Source organism: Capra hircus, assembly GCF_001704415.2.
Source record: "Capra hircus breed San Clemente chromosome X unlocalized genomic scaffold, ASM170441v1, whole genome shotgun sequence".
In the NCBI taxonomy this organism is placed as follows: Eukaryota; Metazoa; Chordata; class Mammalia; order Artiodactyla; family Bovidae; genus Capra; species Capra hircus.
The window spans coordinates 45,783,290-45,805,355 of NW_017189516.1; the positions used below are offsets into that span (position 1 = coordinate 45,783,290).

The 22,066-nt window shown below is 46.2% G+C and overlaps 1 pseudogene; it reads left to right on the forward strand.

Moving 5' to 3' along the window:
• The first annotated feature begins 366 nt into the window (after nucleotides 1–366).
• On the forward strand, nucleotides 367–2,104 carry LOC102188485 (annotated as a pseudogene).
• The last annotated feature ends 19,962 nt before the right edge of the window (nucleotides 2,105–22,066 follow it).

The following is a 22,066-nucleotide window of genomic DNA, read 5'->3' on the forward strand; positions in this document are numbered from 1 at the left end:
CAGACGTCCAGGAGGTAGTTGAATGATGAGACAGGAAACTGCGACCTGCGCATGCGCACCTAGGGGGCGCTGTGCTGGGCGGGGGGTTGGGAGCTTGGAGAACCGCTTCCATCTACTTCCGGCCCATCTGCGGGAGCGCGAGGCTAGACCAGCGCTGGATTTCCCCAAATGGCAGGTATTTTGCACTCTGCTTCTTGGGGGGCACGGGGCAGGTTTCTTGGTGTTCATTTGGAGGTACGCTGCTCACTCCACAGTCGAGTGGCTGCGTTTGCAAGACTGCACATCGATACTTCGGATAAGAGTTTTTGCCCGGTTCATCGCCCACTTCCATGTTCTCTTCTTACAGGGTCCCCATCTTGTACGATAATGCAACAAGCTGTAGAGCAAGGTTTGGATCTTGCGGAGTATGTCATTGCAACTGCCCAGCAGAGACCGCCGAAAAGGAAATACTCGTCGAGCGGAGAGACATCTCTCCAGGAAAAACTGTATGACATTTATGTTGAAGAATGTGAAGAAGAGCCTGAGGTTACGGAGGAATTAAGAAGCAACGTGAACCTGTTAGAGAAGCTTCTTAGGAGAGAGTCGTTGCCCTGTTTGGTGATCAACCTGTACCCAGGAAAGCAGGGCTATTCCCTGATGCTCGAGGGGGAAAATGGATCATTTTCAGAGAGCATTCGGCTGCCTTATGAAGAACGAGAATTTCTCGAATATTTGGATGCAGAAGAATTACCTCCTGTTTTGTTGAATTTCCTGGAAAAGTCTGCGGTTAACGTTTTTCATCAGGGGTGTGTCATAGCAGAGATACGGGACTACAGGCAGTCCAGTGCTGGGGAACCTCCGCGTTACCAAAGCAGGCATGTTCTCTTACGTCCCACCATGCAGACGTTAGTCTGCGATGTAGAGGCCATAGCCAGCGATCACCAGAACTGGACCCAGGAGGACAAACTTTTGCTTGAGAGCCAACTGATCTTAGCTACAGCGGAACCACTGTGTCTAGACCCTTCTGTATCAGTAGCCTGCACTGAAAACAGACTGCTCTATAACAAACAAAAGCTGAACACTCTTGCCATGAAAAGGAGCCTCAGGAGGTTTTCGGCGCCCACTCTGAATCAGCAACAGGAGCTGTCCCATTGTCCACCTCCTCCTGAGCCAAGAATCCTGACTTCTTGCAAAAAAAAAAGAGAAAGTAAAGCAAATGAACTGTATGACCTCAAAATTTCTAAAGCAGGCAATTGTGTAGATACGTCAATACAGAGACCCGGTAACTTGGCCGTCCCTGCTCAAGTGGATGTGCAGAAGTATGCTAAAGGGAAGAAGTCTGTCAGATACGAGGAGTCACAACCAACCCAGGAGGTACTAGGTGATTCTGCAGTTGGATGTGAGGCTGCCTACCAATCCCAGGCAACGAGGTTGACCATCAGGCAGCCAACTGATAATTCACTTGCCGCTGGAAATGGGTCTGAGAAAGAAGCCACAAGGGAGAGAGAGCCGTGTCTGCCCCAGGCCTCCACAGATGACCAGTTCAAGAGTTTCCTGCCCAGGCCACAGACTGATGCCGGGAGAGTGGTCAGTCGATCCGAGCAGCTGGTCCAGAAGAGCGCCCAGTGTCCAGTGCAGACGTCACCCAGCTCCAGTGGCTCAGCCCATCTCAGGCAGCCTTCTCCAGGGACACAGTCAGCACAGCCTAAGGCTGCGTCCATTCAGTCCTCAGTTCCAGACTGGAGAGCCAGACCTCCATCCCCACTCAAGAGACGTCCCAGGAGCCCAGAGAAGAGCTCCTGCAGTGACAGCTTTACTTCACAGCAGGCGGGCAGCTCTCAGGCCCATCCATCTGCTGACCCTGCTCCTCAGCCACCCAGTCTTTCCCAGAGATCGTCTGTGCAGCTGAACAGAGGTAGCTCGCTTCCTGCGGCCACCCTGTCCACCCCAGGTGCGTTACAAAGAACCCCAGAGGTCCGGGTCACGACCATCTCCCCTGGCGTGAAGGTCATCAGAGTAGCGGGCCCCTTTTGCAGTAGCCAGGCTTCAGGGAGAGGGTGTGCCCCTAGGGCCCCCACTCCTGTGGGGATCCAGCCAGGCCAGCAGCCTACACCTCAGCGATTGAACCTGCAGCCTGCAGCACCAGTGGAGCTTCCTGGACCTGCTTCTCTTCCTTCTACTCCCAGAGCGGTGCAGGTGCTTTTGAAGAACGCTTCTGGTTTGAGACCCTATACTGTGGTGCAGCTCCCCCAGGGGTTGGTGGTCTGGAGCAACCAGCATGGGGTCCTGCAGCCACGCCTCTTCCAGGTACTTCCCCAGCAGCTCTCGCTACAGCCCTGCCTTGTGAGTCATTGGCAGCCAGCGGAACAGCCTTCAGGTACACAGGGTCCAGGCGCACAGGTTCCAGGGGCACAGGCCTCAGGGCCACAGGCTCCAGGGGCACAGGCCTCAGGGCCCCAGACCCCACAGGTACAGACCTCAGGGCCACAGCCTCCAGGGGCACAACCCTCACGGGCACAGGCCTCAGGGCCACAGATCCCAGGGGCACAACCCCCACGGGCACAGATCTCAGGGGCACAGACCCCACGGGTACAGGCCTCAGGGCCACAGATCCCAGGGGCACAGACCCCACAGGCACAGGCCTCAGGGCCACAGCCTCCAAGGGCACAACGCCCACGGGCACAGGCCTCAAGGCCACAGATCCCAGGGGCACAACCCCCACGGGCACAGGCCTCAAGGCCACAGCCTCCAAGGGCACAACCCCTACGGGCACAGGCCTCAGGGCCACAGATCCCAGGGGCACAACCCCCACGGGCACAGGCCTCAGTGCCACAGCCTCCAAGGGCACAACCCCCACGGGCACAGGCCTCAAGGCCACAGCCTCCAAGGGCACAACCCCTACGGGCACAGGCCTCAGGGCCACAGATCCCAGGGGCACAACCCCCACGGGCACAGGCCTCAGTGCCACAGCCTCCAAGGGCACAGACCCCACGGGTACAGGCCTCAGGGCCACAGACCCCACGGGCAGCCTCAGGGCCACAGCCTCCAAGGCACAACCCCTACGGGCACAGGCCTCAGGGCCACAGATCCCAGGGGCACAACCCCCACGGGCACAGGCCTCAGTGCCACAGCCTCCAAGGGCACAACCCCCACGGGCACAGGCCTCAGGGCCACAGCCTCCAAGGGCACAGACCCCACGGGTAGAGGCTTCAGGGCCACAGACCCCACGGGCACAGGCCTCAGTGCCACAGCCTCCAAGGGCACAACCCCCACGGGCACAGGCCTCAGGGCCACAGCCTCCAAGGGCACAACCCCTACGGGCACAGGCCTCAGGGCCACAGACCCCAGGGGCACAACCCCCACGGGCACAGGCCTCAGTGCCACAGCCTCCAAGGGCACAACCCCCACGGGCACAGGCCTCAGGGCCACAGCCTCCAAGGGCACAGACCCCACGGGTACAGGCCTCAGGGCCACAGACCCCACGGGCACAGGCCTCAGTGCCACAGCCTCCAAGGGCACAACCCCCACGGGCACAGGCCTCAGGGCCACAGCCTCCAAGGCACAGACCCCACGGGTACAGGCCTCAGGGCCACAGACCCCACGGGCACAGGCCTCAGTGCCACAGCCTCCAAGGGCACAACCCCCACGGGCACAGGCCTCAGTGGCACAGATCCCAGGGGCACAGCCCCCACGGGCACAGGCCTCAGGGCCACAGACCCCACAGGTACAGACCTCAGGGCCACAGGCTCCAGGGCCACAGACCCCACAGGCACAGGTTTCAAGGCCACAGTGTCTGGGTTTACAGCCTCTAGGGGCACAGGGCGCTGCCCGGCCCAATGTCACTGTCCACAACCAGCCAACAATGGTCATTCACCTCCGACGGCAGCAGGACTCCCTGCAGCCCCGGATGCCTGGGTTGTCTCCACCAGGCTCTGACCAGAGCAACCCTGCACGGAGGATCTTGCATCACAGGATCCAGACCTTGGCGGCCCCGCGCCGGCCGATTTACTGGACGGTGGTGCAGTGCCCAGTGGCTGCAGACCCCACAGCCCCCACCGTGCTGCCCCCTCAGGACCCCAGTCCAGGCAGCCAGACCACAAGGACCCCGGAGGGAGGCCCCCCAGCCACCCCAAAGCCCTGAGACCTGCCTGGTTTTCTCTCTTAAAAAAAAAGAATCCAAGAGCAGCCACCAAATGAATCCCGAATGCCAACCTCATTTGGGTTTTTTTTAACGTGTCACTATTTTACGTTCTTGGATGTGCAGACCTTCCAAGAGGCACAGGTTTTACATACAAGCCCCGAAGGTCTTCAATAAACTGGGATTATTTCACGTAAGCCATGGCTTTGGTGGTGGTTGTGGACAGTTATTTTTTTGTGATATTCTCAAGTGTATCCAGACCCAAACTAGGGTCAGTTTAAACTCCTGAAGCCTTGTTATTTCTCTCAGGCAATAAAACTGTAATACCAAGACAGTAAAAATTAGTATTAACAAGATGACTTTTAAATTTTTAGATGAGTTACTAACACATAAACTGTAGCGCCTTCACTATTTTACATGTCCAGCTCACTGGTGTTCGGTGGGCTCACCTTGTTGTACAACACATCTCTAGGATTCTTTTCTGCTTGCACAAGTGAAACTCTCTCCCCGTGGAGTGCCAACTCCTCGGGTTCCCTCTCCCCCAGCCCCTGCCCCTCCCCTCTACTTTCTGGGTCTCTGAGTCTGGCTGTGGTAGAGTCTTCCTAGAAGTGGGGTCCTGCAGTTGTCATCTTTGGTGAGGGGCTAATTTCACTGAGTATCCTGACTTCAAGGTCCATCCCTGTTAGCATGCCACAGGAAGGTCATGGCTTTTTACAAAGGGTTTCACTGTCCGTAATCTACAGTGAAGTGGCCTGTGAAATATTAGAAACATCCTTCAGAAGAGAATGCACTTCCATATTTGTTTAAGTTTTTGCACAGTGTATGCGATGCAATTTTGACACATTTTGGGGGAGAAATAGCTAAACGTACCAAAAATTGATCCTATCACTTTAGAGACCCTGGGACCCCTGCAGGTGTGCAGCAGGAGGTGGGGCACTTGCTTGCATGGTTGTCCCCAGCCCAGGTCGTGTCCTCCAGGCTGCAGCTTTGAAAAGGCACTTCTGGGATGTGGTTGTGTCTCTATAAAATCATTTACATTTTTGAGATCCCTGGGTTGTTTGCAGAAGGTAGATAGCTAAACGTTTGGAAATGAGTCGATTTGTTTGCTTTTCAGGTGTTTTCAACCTTGTTACATTCGAGGTGACATCCCCCTGCCCTGTTCCTTTCTCTCTGTCTCCTGCTGTGATCACCCTTTGGTCAGCCACGCCTGCTTCCTCTTCTCTATTTTTTCCCTTCTTTCTTATTTTAATGGGGCTCAAAAGATCCCTGAACTTTTCTGTTTACTTAATCCCTTTCTTCCCCCCTTTTTTATTGTGGTAAGTTTACGTAAGAATCGCCTATTTTAAAGTGTGCGATTCAGTGTCATTTCCTCCATTCACAGTGTTGTGCACCCACAGCCTCTGTTGCCAAAACGTTTTCATCCCCCAAGGGAAATCTCTGCACCCATCCAGCACTCTCTTCCCAGCTTCCTCTCCCCCAGCCCAGGAAACCACCGATTTACATTCTGTCTCTATGGACTTCCCCATTCTCCATTTTTCCTAAAAACGGAATCAGAGACTCTGTGACCTTTGCTGTCTGGCCCCTTTCACTTGACATATGTTTTCGAGGTTCATCCAAGTTGGCACAGATCTCAGTACTTCCTTCCTTTTTAGAGCTGAATTCCCTTTCCTTGTTTGTGAACACCAGCTTTTGTTTATCCACTGTGTGTTGACGTACATTTGGGTTGTTCCCACTTTTGCCATTGTGAATAGTGTGGCTCTGAACATTTGTGTACAAGTATCTGAATGCCTCTTATATTTTGTTCTTATAACTTTGAAGGCGAACTTGCTTATAAAATTATTTTTTCTAAGTATACATATATGCCCTAACCAAGTAAAGGGAAGTTTGGTCTGGCAGTTCCAAAAGAGATGAGCAAAGAGACAGATAACAGGCAGGTCTTACTCGATCAACCCAGCTGTGCTAATGTGCTAGAGATCCTGTTAAGGAAAGATTTGGTCAGCTGGAGGCCAACAGCGCAGAGAGGCCAGGGAGTGACCCTGAGTGCATTAGAGCTTCATGCAGCCCACCCTGGACATCTTCGGGAATGGTGCCTGCACTTTTAAGGAGTGAAGCAGTGCAATGGCCAATTGCAAGGAAGAGTGTGTGCTCAGCCTTGTGAGCCAACCAGACACCAGAACTCAGAATTTGTGTACCTTCTCTGCTTTGTCCTCACTGACCTTTTCAAGTGCTACATGGCGACACCAGCTGAAGTCCTGCTCCCTTCCCAGACAAGCAAATAAATGCAGCTTTGTTTCAGATTACTGTTTGGCGGTCTTTGTTTATTTCCTTCTAATGGTCCTCACCAAGGTTGGTAATTCAAAGCAACTGCCACACTGATGAAGACCATACTACCGGAAATAAAATCCCAGAAGATGTCTTCATTCAAACATCTGTGTAGAAAGGACTTCCCATGTACCTTGTACTGTGTGAGGCCCCAGGTGGGATGGGGAGAATGCAGATACCAAAAAAAAATAACTCTTTAGAATGTAGGTCTCATCCAAAAGTCATGTAATTTTATCCATCAGCAATTTAAGCTAGATTCCCTGTAAGATAAAGTCTCAATAGAATAATGAATGTTACATATCTAAAGATGAGTACATGACAGAGAAAATGGGAAATAGCAGAAGATTCAAGGTGTTAGTGACTCACCCCCTGCCACAAGTTGGATGTTAGGACACAAACCAAAGAAATGATGGAACTCGGACTCCAGAGAGAAAATATTGCCCAGCTCATGAAGTCTGGGTACGTGTATCTGCACAGAGAATTTGTACTTATTTATAAGTGATAAATTTAAAAATCTGTCATTCAATTCTAGATTGCTGTTTTGAGAAATCTTTTGTTTATTACTATTTCTTTAAAGTAACAGAAGCATATTAGGTTTCTTGCTAGACAGACTATCTGCAATGCCCTGTTCTTACTTTTGCCACCTCTCAGCAGATACCAATATTGGCCTGTTGGCTTTTGTTGTGTTTTGCCTCCTGAAATAGCACCACGACCCCCTGTTCCTTAGAGAAAGCTGGCTTACTGGCAAAGAAGAGGACAACATTGACAGTCTTAGTAGTGTTTTAGATAGTTAAATGTCTTTTCCCATAAAATCAAATAAAATAATCCTTCAACTCCAGTACTTCAGTATTTGATCTGCAGGGGGAATGTAAAACTTAGCTGCTTTAATTGCATTTTGAGAAACATCTACGCTCTAAAATACAAAATTTTCCCCTCTGTTCTCACTCTCTGCTAGGTGCTATTTTGTTTTTACATGTTTGAGTTCACTCAGTCTTTGCAAGGAAGGTAGGTAGATGAGGAAACAAGGCGTTGAGTGCTTAAATAATTTTCTCTTGGTCAGCCAGCTATGAAGTATCAGAGCCCAGATTTGGACCCAAGCCTCCTGGGGTCAGAGACCACATCCTTTTAACACACTACCCTCTCCACTGCCTCACTGAGGGCAAGACATAGACTTGTCCCCAGTGGGCTCATCATATGATTGGAAAGACCTGAAAACATGTGGATGGAATGACAGATTACCATCTGTCACTTAGCTATATGTTGGTATTTCTGACCATTTGAAGGAGATTCAATACTCAGCTAAACATTGATATATTCTCTTTATATACTATGCTCATATATTCAGAGACATAATTGAGATCTAGACCAAGCAGGTTTTCTAATATTGTGCCCTGTATTAGAGAGATTCTTTCGCTCACTCACAGGCAGGGCCCCGTGGGTCTGGCTCTCTCACAGAGGGAAATGAGTGGGCAGTGCAAGTCCAAGTTTACTTTGATGAAGAGCTTAATCCCTGGATAAGAGGCCTCTGGCATTTGGTAAAGGTTATAAATCGTTTCTCAGAATAACATTTTTATGTGCATAAAGTATATGACATTACAAAGGAAGCCCATCGTACTAAGATACAACCCTGAAAGTATATATATAAATAATATGTATATAATATATATGTGTATGTATATAAATAATACATAATAAATATGCTTCTTTGTTAATGTATTAAATAATAAGATTTAGCAGAACTAATAATTATCATAATTTCAAACAAGTGCTGAGCATGAATGATATTTTGAGGTATCTGCAGTAAATGAAAACACCTGTGATTTCTAATTTGCTTCGAAGACACAGACATTGTTAATACTACCGTGGTCTGTTATCTGTCTTCAGTTGTGGGAAATAATACATTTCACTTAGAGATCAGAGAAAATAAACATAAAGCACTAAGCATTTTCTTTTCTCATTAAATTCATGGATCTCCTAGAAATGTCCATGGGCCCCAGGTTAAGAATACTTGCTCTAATGGAAGCTCCTCCCCTGGCAAAAGAAGTAGGTAATGAGCACCATCTCCAGTGGTGTGTGCTATATGAACAGGACTGTGCTGTGCTTAGTCGCTCAGTCGTGTCTGACTCTTTGTGACCCCATGGACTGTAGTCCACCAGCTTCCTCTGTCCATGGAATTCTCTAGGCCAGAATACAGGAGTGGGTTGCCATGCCCTCCTCCAGGGGATCTTCCAAACCCAGAGATCAAACCCAGGTCTCCCACATTGCAGGCGGATTCTTTACCATCTTGGCCACCAGGGAAATCCAAGAATTCTGGTGTGGGTAACCTATCCCTTTTCCAGAGGATCTTCCTGACCCAGGATTCGAACCGGGGTCTCCTGCATTGCTGGTGGATTCTTTACCAGCTGAGCTACCAGGGAAGGCCCGTGAACAGGGCTAACAGGGACCATTTGCTCACACTGTACATAGTGACTAGATAACTGAATGGTTATCACAGCAGCTTAGAAATGCATGCATTATTCATTTAATCCTCAAAAAAGACCCTATTGGTAGTTAGTGTTGTTAACTTCATCCATTTCAAGTGAGGAAACTGAGGTGAATATAATTTGCAATGTAATTTGTCGAAGGTCACACATCTAAGGACAGGTCAGCATTTGAATCAGGTAGTCCGGCTCCGGAACCGACAGTCTTAACCACTAAACTGAACCTGCTCAGTAAGTTTAGAGCACTAATCTAAGAACACCTGGGGCTAAGTATAACTGCCATCTATAAAGTTATTTCCTTGGAAAAATACTTATAAAGAAATCACTGGACGACAACTCTTCCATAGACTAGGGCTTCCTCCATATAGAGGTCAGGAATTACTGAACACCCTCTAGTTGCCAGTTACCCACTATGTTGAATAAGCATTATCCCAAAGTAACCTTATTCTGGGTTGCCTGGACCACAAATTGGCTGGGGCTGGAGCAGAATGGAGAGCACTCCCACGGAATTCAGCTTCCCAACTGGAGGGCATGTCACTTCTAAAGATCTCTGTCGAGTACTCTGAGGGGTCTGAGACTCTCCCCTGCAACCTAACAAGTTGGCCTTAATTTCATGAATGCTGGCAGAAGACAAGACTGTTGGGTCAGAGACAAAGGACTTTATTACTCATAGCACAACAGGCAGTGTGAGTTTCATGTGTGTCTTCGTTTCCTCTCCCTCCAAAGTCCTGTGGGGACAACCCCGAGGTGGGTTGATAAGGTTGTTTTCTATGCTCATTCTATAAAAGGAAAGGAACAGGGTGCGGTCCCTTTACCAGACCACGGGGATACTATGCACCCAGGAGAGCCAGTGGCACGGGCTCACTTCTCGAACGAATCATGGAAGGAGGGGGACCTGTGCCTTCTCTTCTCTTGCTACCTTGCCCTTTCAGGTTTTCCTGTCCCCCAGTAAAGCTGACAGCTCCACTCATTCCAAGCCCTGATGCATGACACGTGATACCCAAACGGTCTCAGAACACCAGATAAAGAAAAATAACAGACAACTAATACTTCCCAGCAGCCAGAAGGAGGAACATAAAACAGGACAGGCATCCAGCAAAACAAAATTGCTAGAGGCGGACAGATAGCAACTTAAAAAAAAACATCATAAACATTCTGGAAATGGATGCTATGGCTTTAAACTTCAAAATAGATTAGCTGAATTAAGGGAGAGGACAGCTACTGTGGTGGCCAGACCAGAGTTAGTAACCTGGGTGAAAGGGAAGAAATACTCAAGGGATAATGTCTCAAAATTTTTAAAAAGAAGAAACTTAGAGGAAAAAAAAGTTAAGAGACTTGGAGGATAGATCTAGGAGATACAGCAAGCAAAAATAGGAGATCAGAAGGAGGGAAAGGAACTGATAGAGGTGAAGCATGATTAAGCAAGTAAAAAATGCAATTTTCCTTAAACAAAACAAAGACCCATGTTTACAAACTGAAAAAAAATGCACTGAGTTCCCAGGTTCCCTTAGAAGCACAGTAGACAATCTACCCATTATAGTAGATTAATTACTGTTCAGCAAGTATTGATTCCCTCCCCTTTAACATGGAGCAAATTCTACTTTCCCAACTCTTCAGCTTGAGTTTTATCACGTGACTCACTTTGGCAGATGGACTCTTATGGATATGGTACAAGAAAAAACTTGACATACACCTGCACAGTGGGCTCACCACCCCATGCTTCTGCTTTCTGCCCTGAGAAGTGCATGCTTTGGGAGGCTCCTGATCCGAGGAGGTTGACAAACACATCAAGCAGGCCTGGACCCGACCTGGGTCTCAGAGGCAAGCCCAGGCTAGATTTGTGCATGTGTGAGTGACAAAAGGCTCATTGATTAATACCAATGAGATTTTTGTGGTAGTTTGTTAACACAGTATTACTGTGGCAAAAGCTGATATACACAGTCAGAACCTGGTAAAATTATAAATCTCAAAAATGAAAAATAAATCATAATTTTCTAGTCAGAAAGAACAAGTTTTGTATAAATAATAAGTAAGATAAGTATTGGGCTTTTTTTAGACAATGTTGGAAGTCCTAGAAACTAGATGTTGAAGTAACATCTACGAGGTTACTGAGAGTAAAGGGCTACAACCCACAAATCCCATACCCAGCCAGTATTTCATTCATCCATCCTGGTTTTTAAGAATTAAAAAAGTTGAACAACAACATGCTCTCATCGAGAAAAATCATTCTAACCATTCAATCATAAAAAAAGAATGAAATAATGCCATTTGCAACAACATGAATGGACCTGGAGATTGTCATACTGAGTGAAGTGAATCAAAGAAAGATAAAAGCCATATGATACCACTTCAATGTGGAATCTTAAAAAATGATACAAATTAATTTACATACAAAACAGAAATAGGGTCATAGACATAGAAAACAATCTTAGGGTTATTAAAGGAGAAAAGGGGTAGGGGAGGATGTGTGAAATAGATAACCAACAAGGACCGACTGTATAACACAGGGAACTATATTCAGTATCCTGTAATAAACTATAATGGAAAAGAATCTGGAAAAGAAGCTACACACACACACATATATCTTTGCTGTACACCTGAAACTAACAACATGGTCAATCAACTATTCTCTAATATAAAATTAAAAGTCAAAAAACACAATCCCCCCAAATTCATTCATTAATTAAATGGATAATGATTAGATTTCTAAAAATAAGTAGTATGTACTTTAATATAAATCAATCATAAAAGTCTTAGAATATGGAATATAAATACTAGATAAGGATTCTTAAAACAAAAGAGGTTGCTGCAAAGACAATTTTATAATAATCTAGAACTAAACTTTCAGGAAACCCCACACGTTGGATGTGGTGAGCATGGAGGTAGAGTGGAGAAACAGCATTTGAAATTTCTCAACTAGAGCAGGAAGAGAAAATAGTCTAACAATATCATCTTATTGGGGTAAGGAATTCAGGGAAAAATATTCTGCCTTGGTGAGAAAAATAGTTGAGGTGCCTTATGTTCAAATAATGGTAACAAAAGAAGTAATTGATTAAGAATACCAGAGAATAACAAGTTGCCATTAAAAGAATGGAAAAGTACAATGGAATGCCATTAACAATGGCAAAAAAATAGAATGGATAGCAACTTAATAAAACCAGGGAAAAAAGGAAAAAGGACCATCAAAGTCAAATGGTATAGCATAAATACAACACAGAAGGAATAAAACCAAGTATACCAGTCATTCAGTAAATGCAAACGGACTTGATTCTATCGAAAGATCAAAAATGTCAAAATGAGTTTTAAAAACTGAGACCAAACCCAGCTATACAGTAAGTTATAAAAAAGAAGAGGAAGAAAAAGAAGAGACAGCAAGGCCAATGCTATAAAAAACAGAAATGGCAATATTATGGTCAGGAAAGGGGGGGTTGAAGCTAAAAGAACCTTCGAGAGACTGAAGAGGTATATCATGGAACAACAGAAGGCACACGTGTCAGAAACTTTTATGTTCCAAGCAACTCAGCAGCTAAATGCAGAAGAAAGCAAGCCTAGGACTGAGCTTTGAAAGATGCCAACATTTACAGCTTGGGAAAAGAGTAACAGCTGGGGACTTGCCTGGTGGTCCAGCGGTTAGGACTCTGCACTTCACTGGGTTTGATCCCTGGTCAGGGAATTAAGATCCCACATGCTGTGCAGTATGGCCCAAAATAAGTAAAAATAAAAAGAATAAACTGGAATGGGAGGCTGAGGAGTGATCAAGAAAGTAGAGGAAGAGCAGGAAGGTGGGTGGATCGTAATTTCTGGAAGCCTCAACCTACATACAGGTAAAGGCAGCCCCAGCCACAGCAGTCAGACAACTTCAGGGTCAGAAAAGGCAGAGCCTGGGGGACAACACGCCCTCCCCTGCAGGCAGGCTGAGGGAGCCGCGGGTCTTCTCACAGCCCTTCATTCTCCCGCATCTGCAATTTGTAGCAGATTGTAATTGTGATGCACAGTGCAGAATTAGGTTCTTTTATCTAAATGGGAGTTTTGTAGGCTTGGAGTGTTGTTAAGAAAGGAGCAGCTGCCTGATGTATGGGTGACATTGTGGAACACACCAGTAGTGGAAATAGAAAGAGGGTGCCCATTATCTCCCATTAAAGATCAATTTAACTTCCTGAGACTTAAAAAGTGAGTCCACGTTAAGACAATGTACTGCTTCTGACCCACTAAAAATCCCCCTTTCTCTTCTATTGACTAATCAGGAGTCTATATTGTCAAGTTTTAGCAATAGGTTTAGGAAATTTTTTCTAATATCTATAGGAACTACAACTGTTTAATACTGGCAAATACAAGTCAGATCCCATTGCTGTGCCATAAGATGTGCAGAGCTTTCATTTTTCAGTGATGGGAATTTGTGGCAACCGGTAAATTTTCAAAACACTTTCATTGTGCACATTGAGTGCCCCCCTCCACACACACACACACACACACACACACACGCCCCCCAGAGCCTTTTCTTTCTGGAACTGGTAGTAAATTATGAAAGAAAAATAAAGCTCTGCACAAAATACAGATATGATCAGGATGCCACTTACCTGGGATTGTTACCTCTTCCTAGCCTTCAGGGAGATGTTGGCATTTTCAACGTGCAGGGAACTGGGGCAGGAAGACAAAATGTAGCTGGCCTGGTTCAAACAGGGGAGGGAAGTGAAAGAATAGCTGATGTCCCAAACACTTCTTCCCCTGGTGAGGGGACTTGGGAACTATTATTAAAGGGTATAAACTTGCAACTAGTAGATAAATAAATCTTGGAGATCTAATGCACAGCACAATGATTACAGACAACAATATTGTATTATATACTTCAAAGTTGCTAAGAGACTAGATCTCAAATGTTCTCATCACAAAAAAGAAATTTTAATTATGTAAGGTGATAGAGATGTGAACAAACTCTATGGTAATTATATTGCAATACACAAGTGATCAAAGCAGCGTGTGGTACACTTTAAGCTTACATGGTATATGTCAATTATATCTCAAAGTTTTAAATGAATTTTTAAAAAAACTTCCACTGAGTAGAACATTTGGAAATGGGCTAACAGCATCCACTCAGGAATGTACCTTAAAAAGAAACAGATACAAGTAAGGTCTGTTGTTGTTGTTGTTCAGTTGCCCAGTTGTGTCCACTGGGAGGGACCCCATGGACTGCAGCACAGCAGGCTTCCGTCCTTTACCATCACCCGGAGCCTGCTCAAACTCATGTCCACTGAGTCGGTGATGCCATCCAACCATCTCGTCCTCTGTCGTCCCTTCTCCTCCTGCCTTCAATCTTTCCCAGCATCAGGGTCTTCTCCAGTGAGTCGGCTCTTTGCATCAGGTGGCCAAAGTATTGGAGGTTCAGCCATGCTGAAGAGCCACACTACCCAAAGTGCAGTCCTGGACCAGCAGCATTGGCGTCACAGGGGAGCCTGTTAGAAACGCAGATGCAGGGCCCCATGCCAGACCTACTGAATCAGAATCTGCATTTTGCCAAGATCCCCACAAAAGTCTGCAAAGTGCCACTATGGACCCATCTCCCAGCAAATAAAGATTAGACACCCAAGTGTGTTGAAGCGGGATGCAGCCTGGACCTTTGTATCTTTACCAAGTTGCTCAGGGGACTCTGATGCTCGGCCCAAGTCTGAGCACTAGTGCATGAGACCTGTGCTGTTCAACACAGGAGCCAGGAGTCACCTGTGGCAGTACATTCATATCTACATTTAAACTTATTTGAACACAAATTAAAAGTTCAGTCACACTAGCCACATTTCAGTGCTCACATGTGGCCACATGTGGGCTACACATGGCTAGTGGCTACTCTGTTGGATGGTGCAGGTATAACATTGACATCATCGTAGGAAGTTCTGCTGGGCAGCACTAGGTCATTAGTTCTCAGTCTTGGCTACATGTCAGAATGACTGGCCACGGTTTTATTGTTGTTGTTAGTTTGTTTTAATACAGAATGCTTATTTTATTTTTTAAAATGTTTATTTATTTATAGCCACACCTCGCAGCATGTGGGATCTTAGTTCCCTGACCTGGGCTCGAACCCATGCCCCCTTAACTGGAAGCACAGAGTCTTCACCACTGGACCACCAAGGAAGTCCCAGAATAAATAAAAGAATGTTTATTTTAGGCTTCATCCTATAGATACTTTATCTTCATAGAAACTTGACCTACTGTTTTCTAGTAAGGACACTATTAGGAAAACCAAGCTCTTGATCTCAATATAACCTCACATATTTATATTCAGATAATCATGTGAGATACTGTCATTTTGAAACCCGAGCAGGACCCTGTGGGGCCCTCCCCAAGGACAAAAGCCTTTCCACATCCCTCATTTTGTGTTTGCAGAGAAAAAGGCTTCAGCCTCTAGGCTTTCCCTGAGTTCCAAAGGGCAGCTTCAAACAGTTACTAATGAGGGAAAGGAAGGAATTCAGAAACAGGAGGACCAGTTAAGAACCAACAGTGCACCAGTGAAAGCAGCGTCCTGGCTCCTCTTCAAGGGTGGGCACAGTTGTATGTTTCTGAGTTCTTCCACAGGAACTAAAGTCCCCACCCATGTGGAGGATGGTAACTGCAGGCTGAGCACAAGCATGTGGATCCCAGACTGGTTGGAACCAAAAGGCTGATGACTGAGATTCCTGGAGTGCCACCCTATTACCTCACCACCAACCAATCACCGGAAGGTCACATACACTGCATACCTTCCCCTAACTTTTGGCTATGAAAACTCTTCCCTGAAAACCACCAGGGAAATCAGGCCTTTTGGGCACAAGCCACCAGTCCTCCTTGCTTGGCCCTGCAGTAAATCTTTCTGTGCTCCAAACTTCAGCATTTCAGTTTGTTTGGCCTCGTGGTGAGTCAGGCATACAAACTTGGGTAGGACAACAATTTAAGTTTGCTGAATTCCAGGCTATGAGGCCTGGTTCTGCATCGGCAATTTCATTTTCCTTTTTACTAGCTGGAAAAAAAATCACATAAAAACACTAAGAGAAACATGAAAAGATTTTACACAACCATTACATTCTCTCTCTGACGTAGTCACCTTTGTTCAGAGGCATTCCTCTCTCGTCCTTGCATACTTGTGTACAGAATCTGATTTTTCACAGGCCACCCTAGCCTGGCTGTTCAACAGGTTTACGACCATTACAAAACTGAATCTCAACAAGATCGGCCCCCACCCCCAACCTTCAGAAAATACCAAAAAGTCATCTCCAGATGTCTGTCTTCCCTCGGGGGGTTCTGATTTGTCCCACATATATCTTTGCACAAACATAACATGCCTGTTCAGCCTCTGCTCCCACAAAGACAGCAGTGCCCCAGGGCCCCAGGTTACTCAGCGGTGTCCTTTGCTGCTTCTGACTCCTAGATGTGACTCCATTTTGCACTGTAAGGATCTCAACGAGTCACTCCCCCGGGTTACATTCATAAGAGCGGCTCTGTATGGAGATTCACATGATGGGGCACTTTTTCTTGCTGTACCTCCTTGTTCCAGCCCAAGCCCCTAGAGGATCTACTTAACATTTGACTACACGCAAATATCTTCCCTTCAATCAGCCGTCCCCTAACCACGTGTGTGCCTTTGGACTCTCCCTCCTTTGGGGTTAATAAGGAGTGGCCCTTATTCTCAATGGGGCTCAGCCCTAGAGGAGGGAGAGAGCCGGGGGGGGGGGGGGGGTACGCTCTAGTTGCAGTTTGCAGGCTTCTCACTGCACTGGCTTCTCTTGTTGCAGAGTTTGGACTCTAGAGCGAGCGGGCTTCAGTAGTTGTGGCACACGGGCTTTGTTGCCTCATGGCATGTGGGACTTAACCAGACCAACGATTGGACCTGTGTCCCCTGCACTGGCAGGAGGGTTCTTAGCCACTGTACCACCAGGGAAGCCCAAATTACCAAAAGTTTCTTTTGTTTGGCATGCTGTTAAATTTTGTGCAAGTGTCTCACCCTATTCCCAAGCCCAGATGCTTTCCATCAGGTTCCTCTATGCTTCATTCGGGTAGAGCCGTGGAGAGCCAACTGCTCATGCCATGAGGTCATACCTATAAAGCCCCCCTGGTACCCAGCTTAGGCCCTGAGCTCCACATAGATGACTGCTACCTATTAATAGTTGTAATCACAGTATGCACTATATTATAATCTTCATAAACAATTGTTTTGTACACAATTTTCCTTGTTTCTGGGTTGCCTTGTGCTGCACTTAGTTGCTCAGTCATGTCCGACTCTTTGCAACCCCATGGACTGTAGCCCCCAGGCTCCTCTGTCCATGGGATTCTCCAGGCAAGAATACTGGACTGGGTTGCCATGCCCTCCTCCAAGGGATCTTCCCAACCCATGGATCAAACCCAAATGTCCCACACTGCAGGCAGATTCTTTACTGTCTGAACCACCAGGGAAGGCCAAGAATACTGAAGTGGGTAGCCTATCCCTTCTCCAGGTGATCTTCCTGACCCAGGAATTGAACCGGGCTCTCCTGCATTGCAGGCAGATTCTGTACCAGCTGAGCTACCAGGGAAGCCCTAGGTTGCCTTGCTGCTGCTGCTGCTGCTAAGTTGCTTCAGTTGTGTCCGACTCCGTGAGACCCCATAGATGGCAGCCCACCTAGGTTGCCTTAGTTGCCTCTTAACAGCGGTAAGATAGTCCACTAGGCTGATGCACTATACTTAACTATTCTCCAATTACTGGATACTCTGCTTAGTTTCCATTTCTCATTCATTAACGAGTCCTTAGATCTACAAAGGAGCTGAGTGTTCAGGAAGAGGCTTGAGTGAGATTAATTGCTCTGCCTAAAAAATGGGAGGCTTTCTGATGTCATTTCGAATTTGGGGGTTTGGAGGGTTTATTTTTGCTTGTTTTCTGGTGGGCAGCAGAGAAGAGAGTTAAGCAACTGATTGGGAAGCTGGAGTCCAAGTGGGAAGAAATGGTGGACATTTTCAAAAGAGAGGTGTGGTACTGAATATAAGGTATCAACTAAATGGACGCACAATGGAGATCCTGCTGTGACTGCTGCGTCTTCAGATAATGTCTACCACAGTGTGCAAACCGACTCAGAGACACACTATATAGGGAGCTGTTAGGATATTTCAAATGCATACAAAAAAAGTCATTAAAAATCAGTTCCAGCTAACAAAGGCAAAGACAGGAGTAAGAGGAAAGAAGAAGAAATGGTGGACATTTGAAAATCATGGCATTTGTTTTCTTTTCTTTAGCATTTCTTCTGATGCTAATTGGATGGTGTCAAGGGAAGAGGCCAGTACGGAAGCCTATCAAAAGAAGACTGACAGGGGCATGCCTGTAGTCAAAATCTGATTAGCTTGCAGCAGCTAGGAAGAACTCACTCCTGGGGAGCCACAGGGCACTTGAGTAAGAAGAAATACGAGGGGGTATTAGAGGATTTAGGCAGGCATTGAGTGGTTCTAAGAAGAGTTTACAGAAGAGGGGGCATGTGCTGAATTCCATGTTGCTAAGAGGTAGCAATAATATAATAGCTGGGCATCTTCACGTTTCTTTGAGAGAGGAAAATTAAGAAGGGACTAGAATTATTAATTTATTGGTAAAGGACCTATAGTGAGTCCTGTCGGTCAAGGGAGAAGATTAACTATTAATCACTTTCTGGGTTGAGGAGTGGCCTTGACTTTTTCTAGTTCCTAACATGGTCAGAGTGGCCTTCTCTGGACATTATTTACTTTCTACAAGCGCTATTTGTCTTCAGCTGAGAACATCACAACCTAGCTGCCAGCAGGGCTATTTTTCATTTCCGCAGTCCCTCCTTTTGGCCAAGGGCAGTCAAGCGCAGCCTGTAGGATGCTCATCTGAGGGGTCCAGGTCCACACAAGTCAGGGCATTCTGCCCTTGCACAGCTGGATCAGTCATCAGGGAATAAATCTGGTCGTTCACGGATGCCCCCAGGAGGTCCTGGGAATCTACCTCCATGTCTTTCCGACAGGCTGTATCTTCTGTGTCCTTTGATAGCACCTGCACTTCAGTTATGGCTTTTCCCTTGCCCCCCCCCCCACCGCCCTGTTTTCTGAACACATGCAAATGCTGGCTCTTAGCTTTGACTCTTTCCAAATGCCGACCCCAAGGTGACAGAATGCATACGGGTAGTTCACTGTGGAAAGCTGCCCCTTTTAGCAATCGTGGCTCATCCACACTGGGCCCAGCTGAGGGCCTGTAGAAGATCTGCCTGAGACCCTCCTGTTCTTTGGATCTTTATCAGACCCAGAAGGGGCAAGTCTTCACCCATCGGCCCATCTTCACGGTCAAGGGTCTCCCCTGAGTCCCTCACCCTTCCAGGGATGTGGATAACTGAGTGGCCCCCATAGGCATCCCTTGGCTGGCCAGTGTTAAACAGTTCCTTGATATGTGAGAGATGATAATAGACAAGTGAAAAAAAATCTTCCAGCATTTTGCCCCTGAGAGTTTTCAGTGATTTCTACGGCCACCGTGTTAGCAGGCTGAAGTCTCCAAAGTGGTTGTAGCACATGATACGTTGAAAAACCTTACAGCTGAGCTGGCCTACCTGGCTTTACCTAGGCAACACTTGGCCTCTTAGAACTTCTACAAGTCACTAGCCAGGGTTCTGCCTGCCTCTCCTGGGCCACAGAACCTGAAAGGTTGTTTCTGTCCTTGTGGGTGAAAGCCCTCCACATACACGTCTCCCCACGGACCAGACCTCCCAGTAATGAGAGGACAAAGGAAAGCGAGAAGGCAAACACACCAGCTTTATCCTGCTCCTGTGCTGTCAAACTGGCTGCACAACTCCTCAGACTATGCATCTCTATTTTCAGCAGTATAACTCTGGACAGTAAAATTTCAACCTTTAGCAGGTTAAGAAAGACTGGCCAGAACTGAAAAGGAGCTCAAAATGTACTGATTGAAATGGGTAATGTACATAAATAGCTGGATCAATTCATCTCTTGCTTAAAATCCTATTCTATTTGTGAGCAATTTTCTTCCACTTCTAATTCTCTCATTATGTACCCTTTCATTCAAAATGTTAATTCTCGCTGCTTCTGTAACTGAACCATCCACTAATCATTTCTAGGATAGAAACACATATTCCTAAGCAAAATTCTTTTGAACAGCTGAATTAAGCAGACAGTGGGTTTGTTTCTCTCATTTCTTGTCTGATGGTTAGTAGAACTGCCAAAAAAAACTTTTTCAAAATCTTAAACACATGACAACGTTTTTGTGCAAACTAAACTTTGGGAGGCCAGACAGATGTTTATATTTCAGTATTTAAGGCGAAAAGAGACAAAAATCATTAAAAAAATATGTTGCCCCAAAATGATATTTACAAAAACAACTTGAGAGTCTATAAAAAATACAGAGCAACTCTCTTCCCAAATAACAGGAAAAGTACAGAGATACGGATTCTAACCTTTGGTGTTCTGGTTACTAGCTAAGTAACTTTGGGTATATGTCTGCATTTTCCACCACATCTGTGAGTCCATTTTAAACAAACAGACAGACAAAGATAGAAATCAGAAAAGAAGTTTCACATAAAGAAAGGCTATCAATATGAGGGGACAGGGAAGAAGTCAGATACCCTCTCTGGTTCATTTCTCTACCACCACTTCTCTTCAGCCTTCCCTACCACTCAAGGGACTGTCTAATCAGAGTAATTCACAGTCCCCTCAGCAAAACAACCCTCCCCAGGATGTCAGCAGTGAGTCAGACCAGCTAAGGCTTCCCTGTGTTTGAAGTTGAGAGATAAACTATCAACTGGCTCCAAATTCTATCTCATTTATAAAATTAAAATTGAATCTGCTTAGGGTCAATGGCTCTTACTAAATCCAATGTCATCCTTTATCGCTGTGGGGAAGAAACATTAAAGATCTAAGCATTTTGAGACCTTCCATTCCCTCCTGTTCTCGCAGGATGAAAAAGTCCCCAAGTCATCAAATGTACGGTGTGGTAAACCACACAAGGGCCCAATTTCTCCCCTCTCCCCACATCAACAGCATTTGCCATGGAATTTGGTGACGCCTTCCTGCTGTACTCAGTCAAGTTCACAGCCTGGATTTGCGGGGCCCTGTGCAAAATAAAAATGTGGGACAGCCTTGTTTGAAAAGAAGCAAATGAGTGCTAATAGAGCTCCTAAAATACAGTTTTTTTCCTCTGCAGCCTTTCTCTCTCTCCCAACTTGTAATGGTATTTTTGTTTTTGTTTTGCTACTGTCATTAAGTTTTTTAAAAAGTTTTTAAATTGGCATCGACTTTGCAATTCATCTTTATATGTTACAAGAAGTGACACCTGAGGCTGGGACAGTCCAAGAAAAGCGTCCGAGGCAGGGACTTGGTGCAAAGATAAGTATGCTGTATTTGCCCTGGGTTGAAGATGACTTGAGTCTGGAGGCATATTTATCTTTGAATCTCCACTGTGGGGCACAGTCTTGGATACATAGTAAACAGTAAATATATATATTAAGGGAGAAGGAGAGCCAGGAAGTAAATGAGTTTGAAAATCACTTGTAGAGCTATTGGCACCGTCACACATCACAGGTAGGAGAGAAAAATGGTGCACCCACTTTGGAAAAGTCTGGCAGCACCTCAGAAACTTCAACAGAGAGCTCCCTGTGAGCCAGCAATCCCACTCCTAGGTACAGACCCAAGACCAATAAAAACAAATGTTCATGGGGACTTCCCTGGTGGCCCAGTGGCTAAGCCTCTGTGTTTCCACTGCAGGGGATGTGGGTTTGATCCCTGATTGGGGGACTAAAATCCTGTATGCTGAGCAGTGGGGTTATGAAACATACGTTCCAAAAACTTGTACATGAGTGTTCAGAGCAGCATTATTCATAATGGCCCCAAAGTGAAAACAACTCAATTGTCCATCAACTGATGAATGGACATTCTTGTCCTGCCATAAAAAAGAATGAAGTACCGATTCAGGCTACCACAGGGATGACCCCTAAACACGTTATGCTAAGTGAAAGCAGCCAGGCACAGTGGACCACATATTGTATGATTGCATTTGCTTGAAGTGTCTAGAAGAGACAAATCCCGGGAGGAATGAGGAATCACTGCTAATGGATAGAGTTCCTTTTTAGGGTGATGACAATGTTCTGGAATTAGATAGCAATGATGGTTGCACAACTTTGTGAACATGCTAAAAACCACTGAA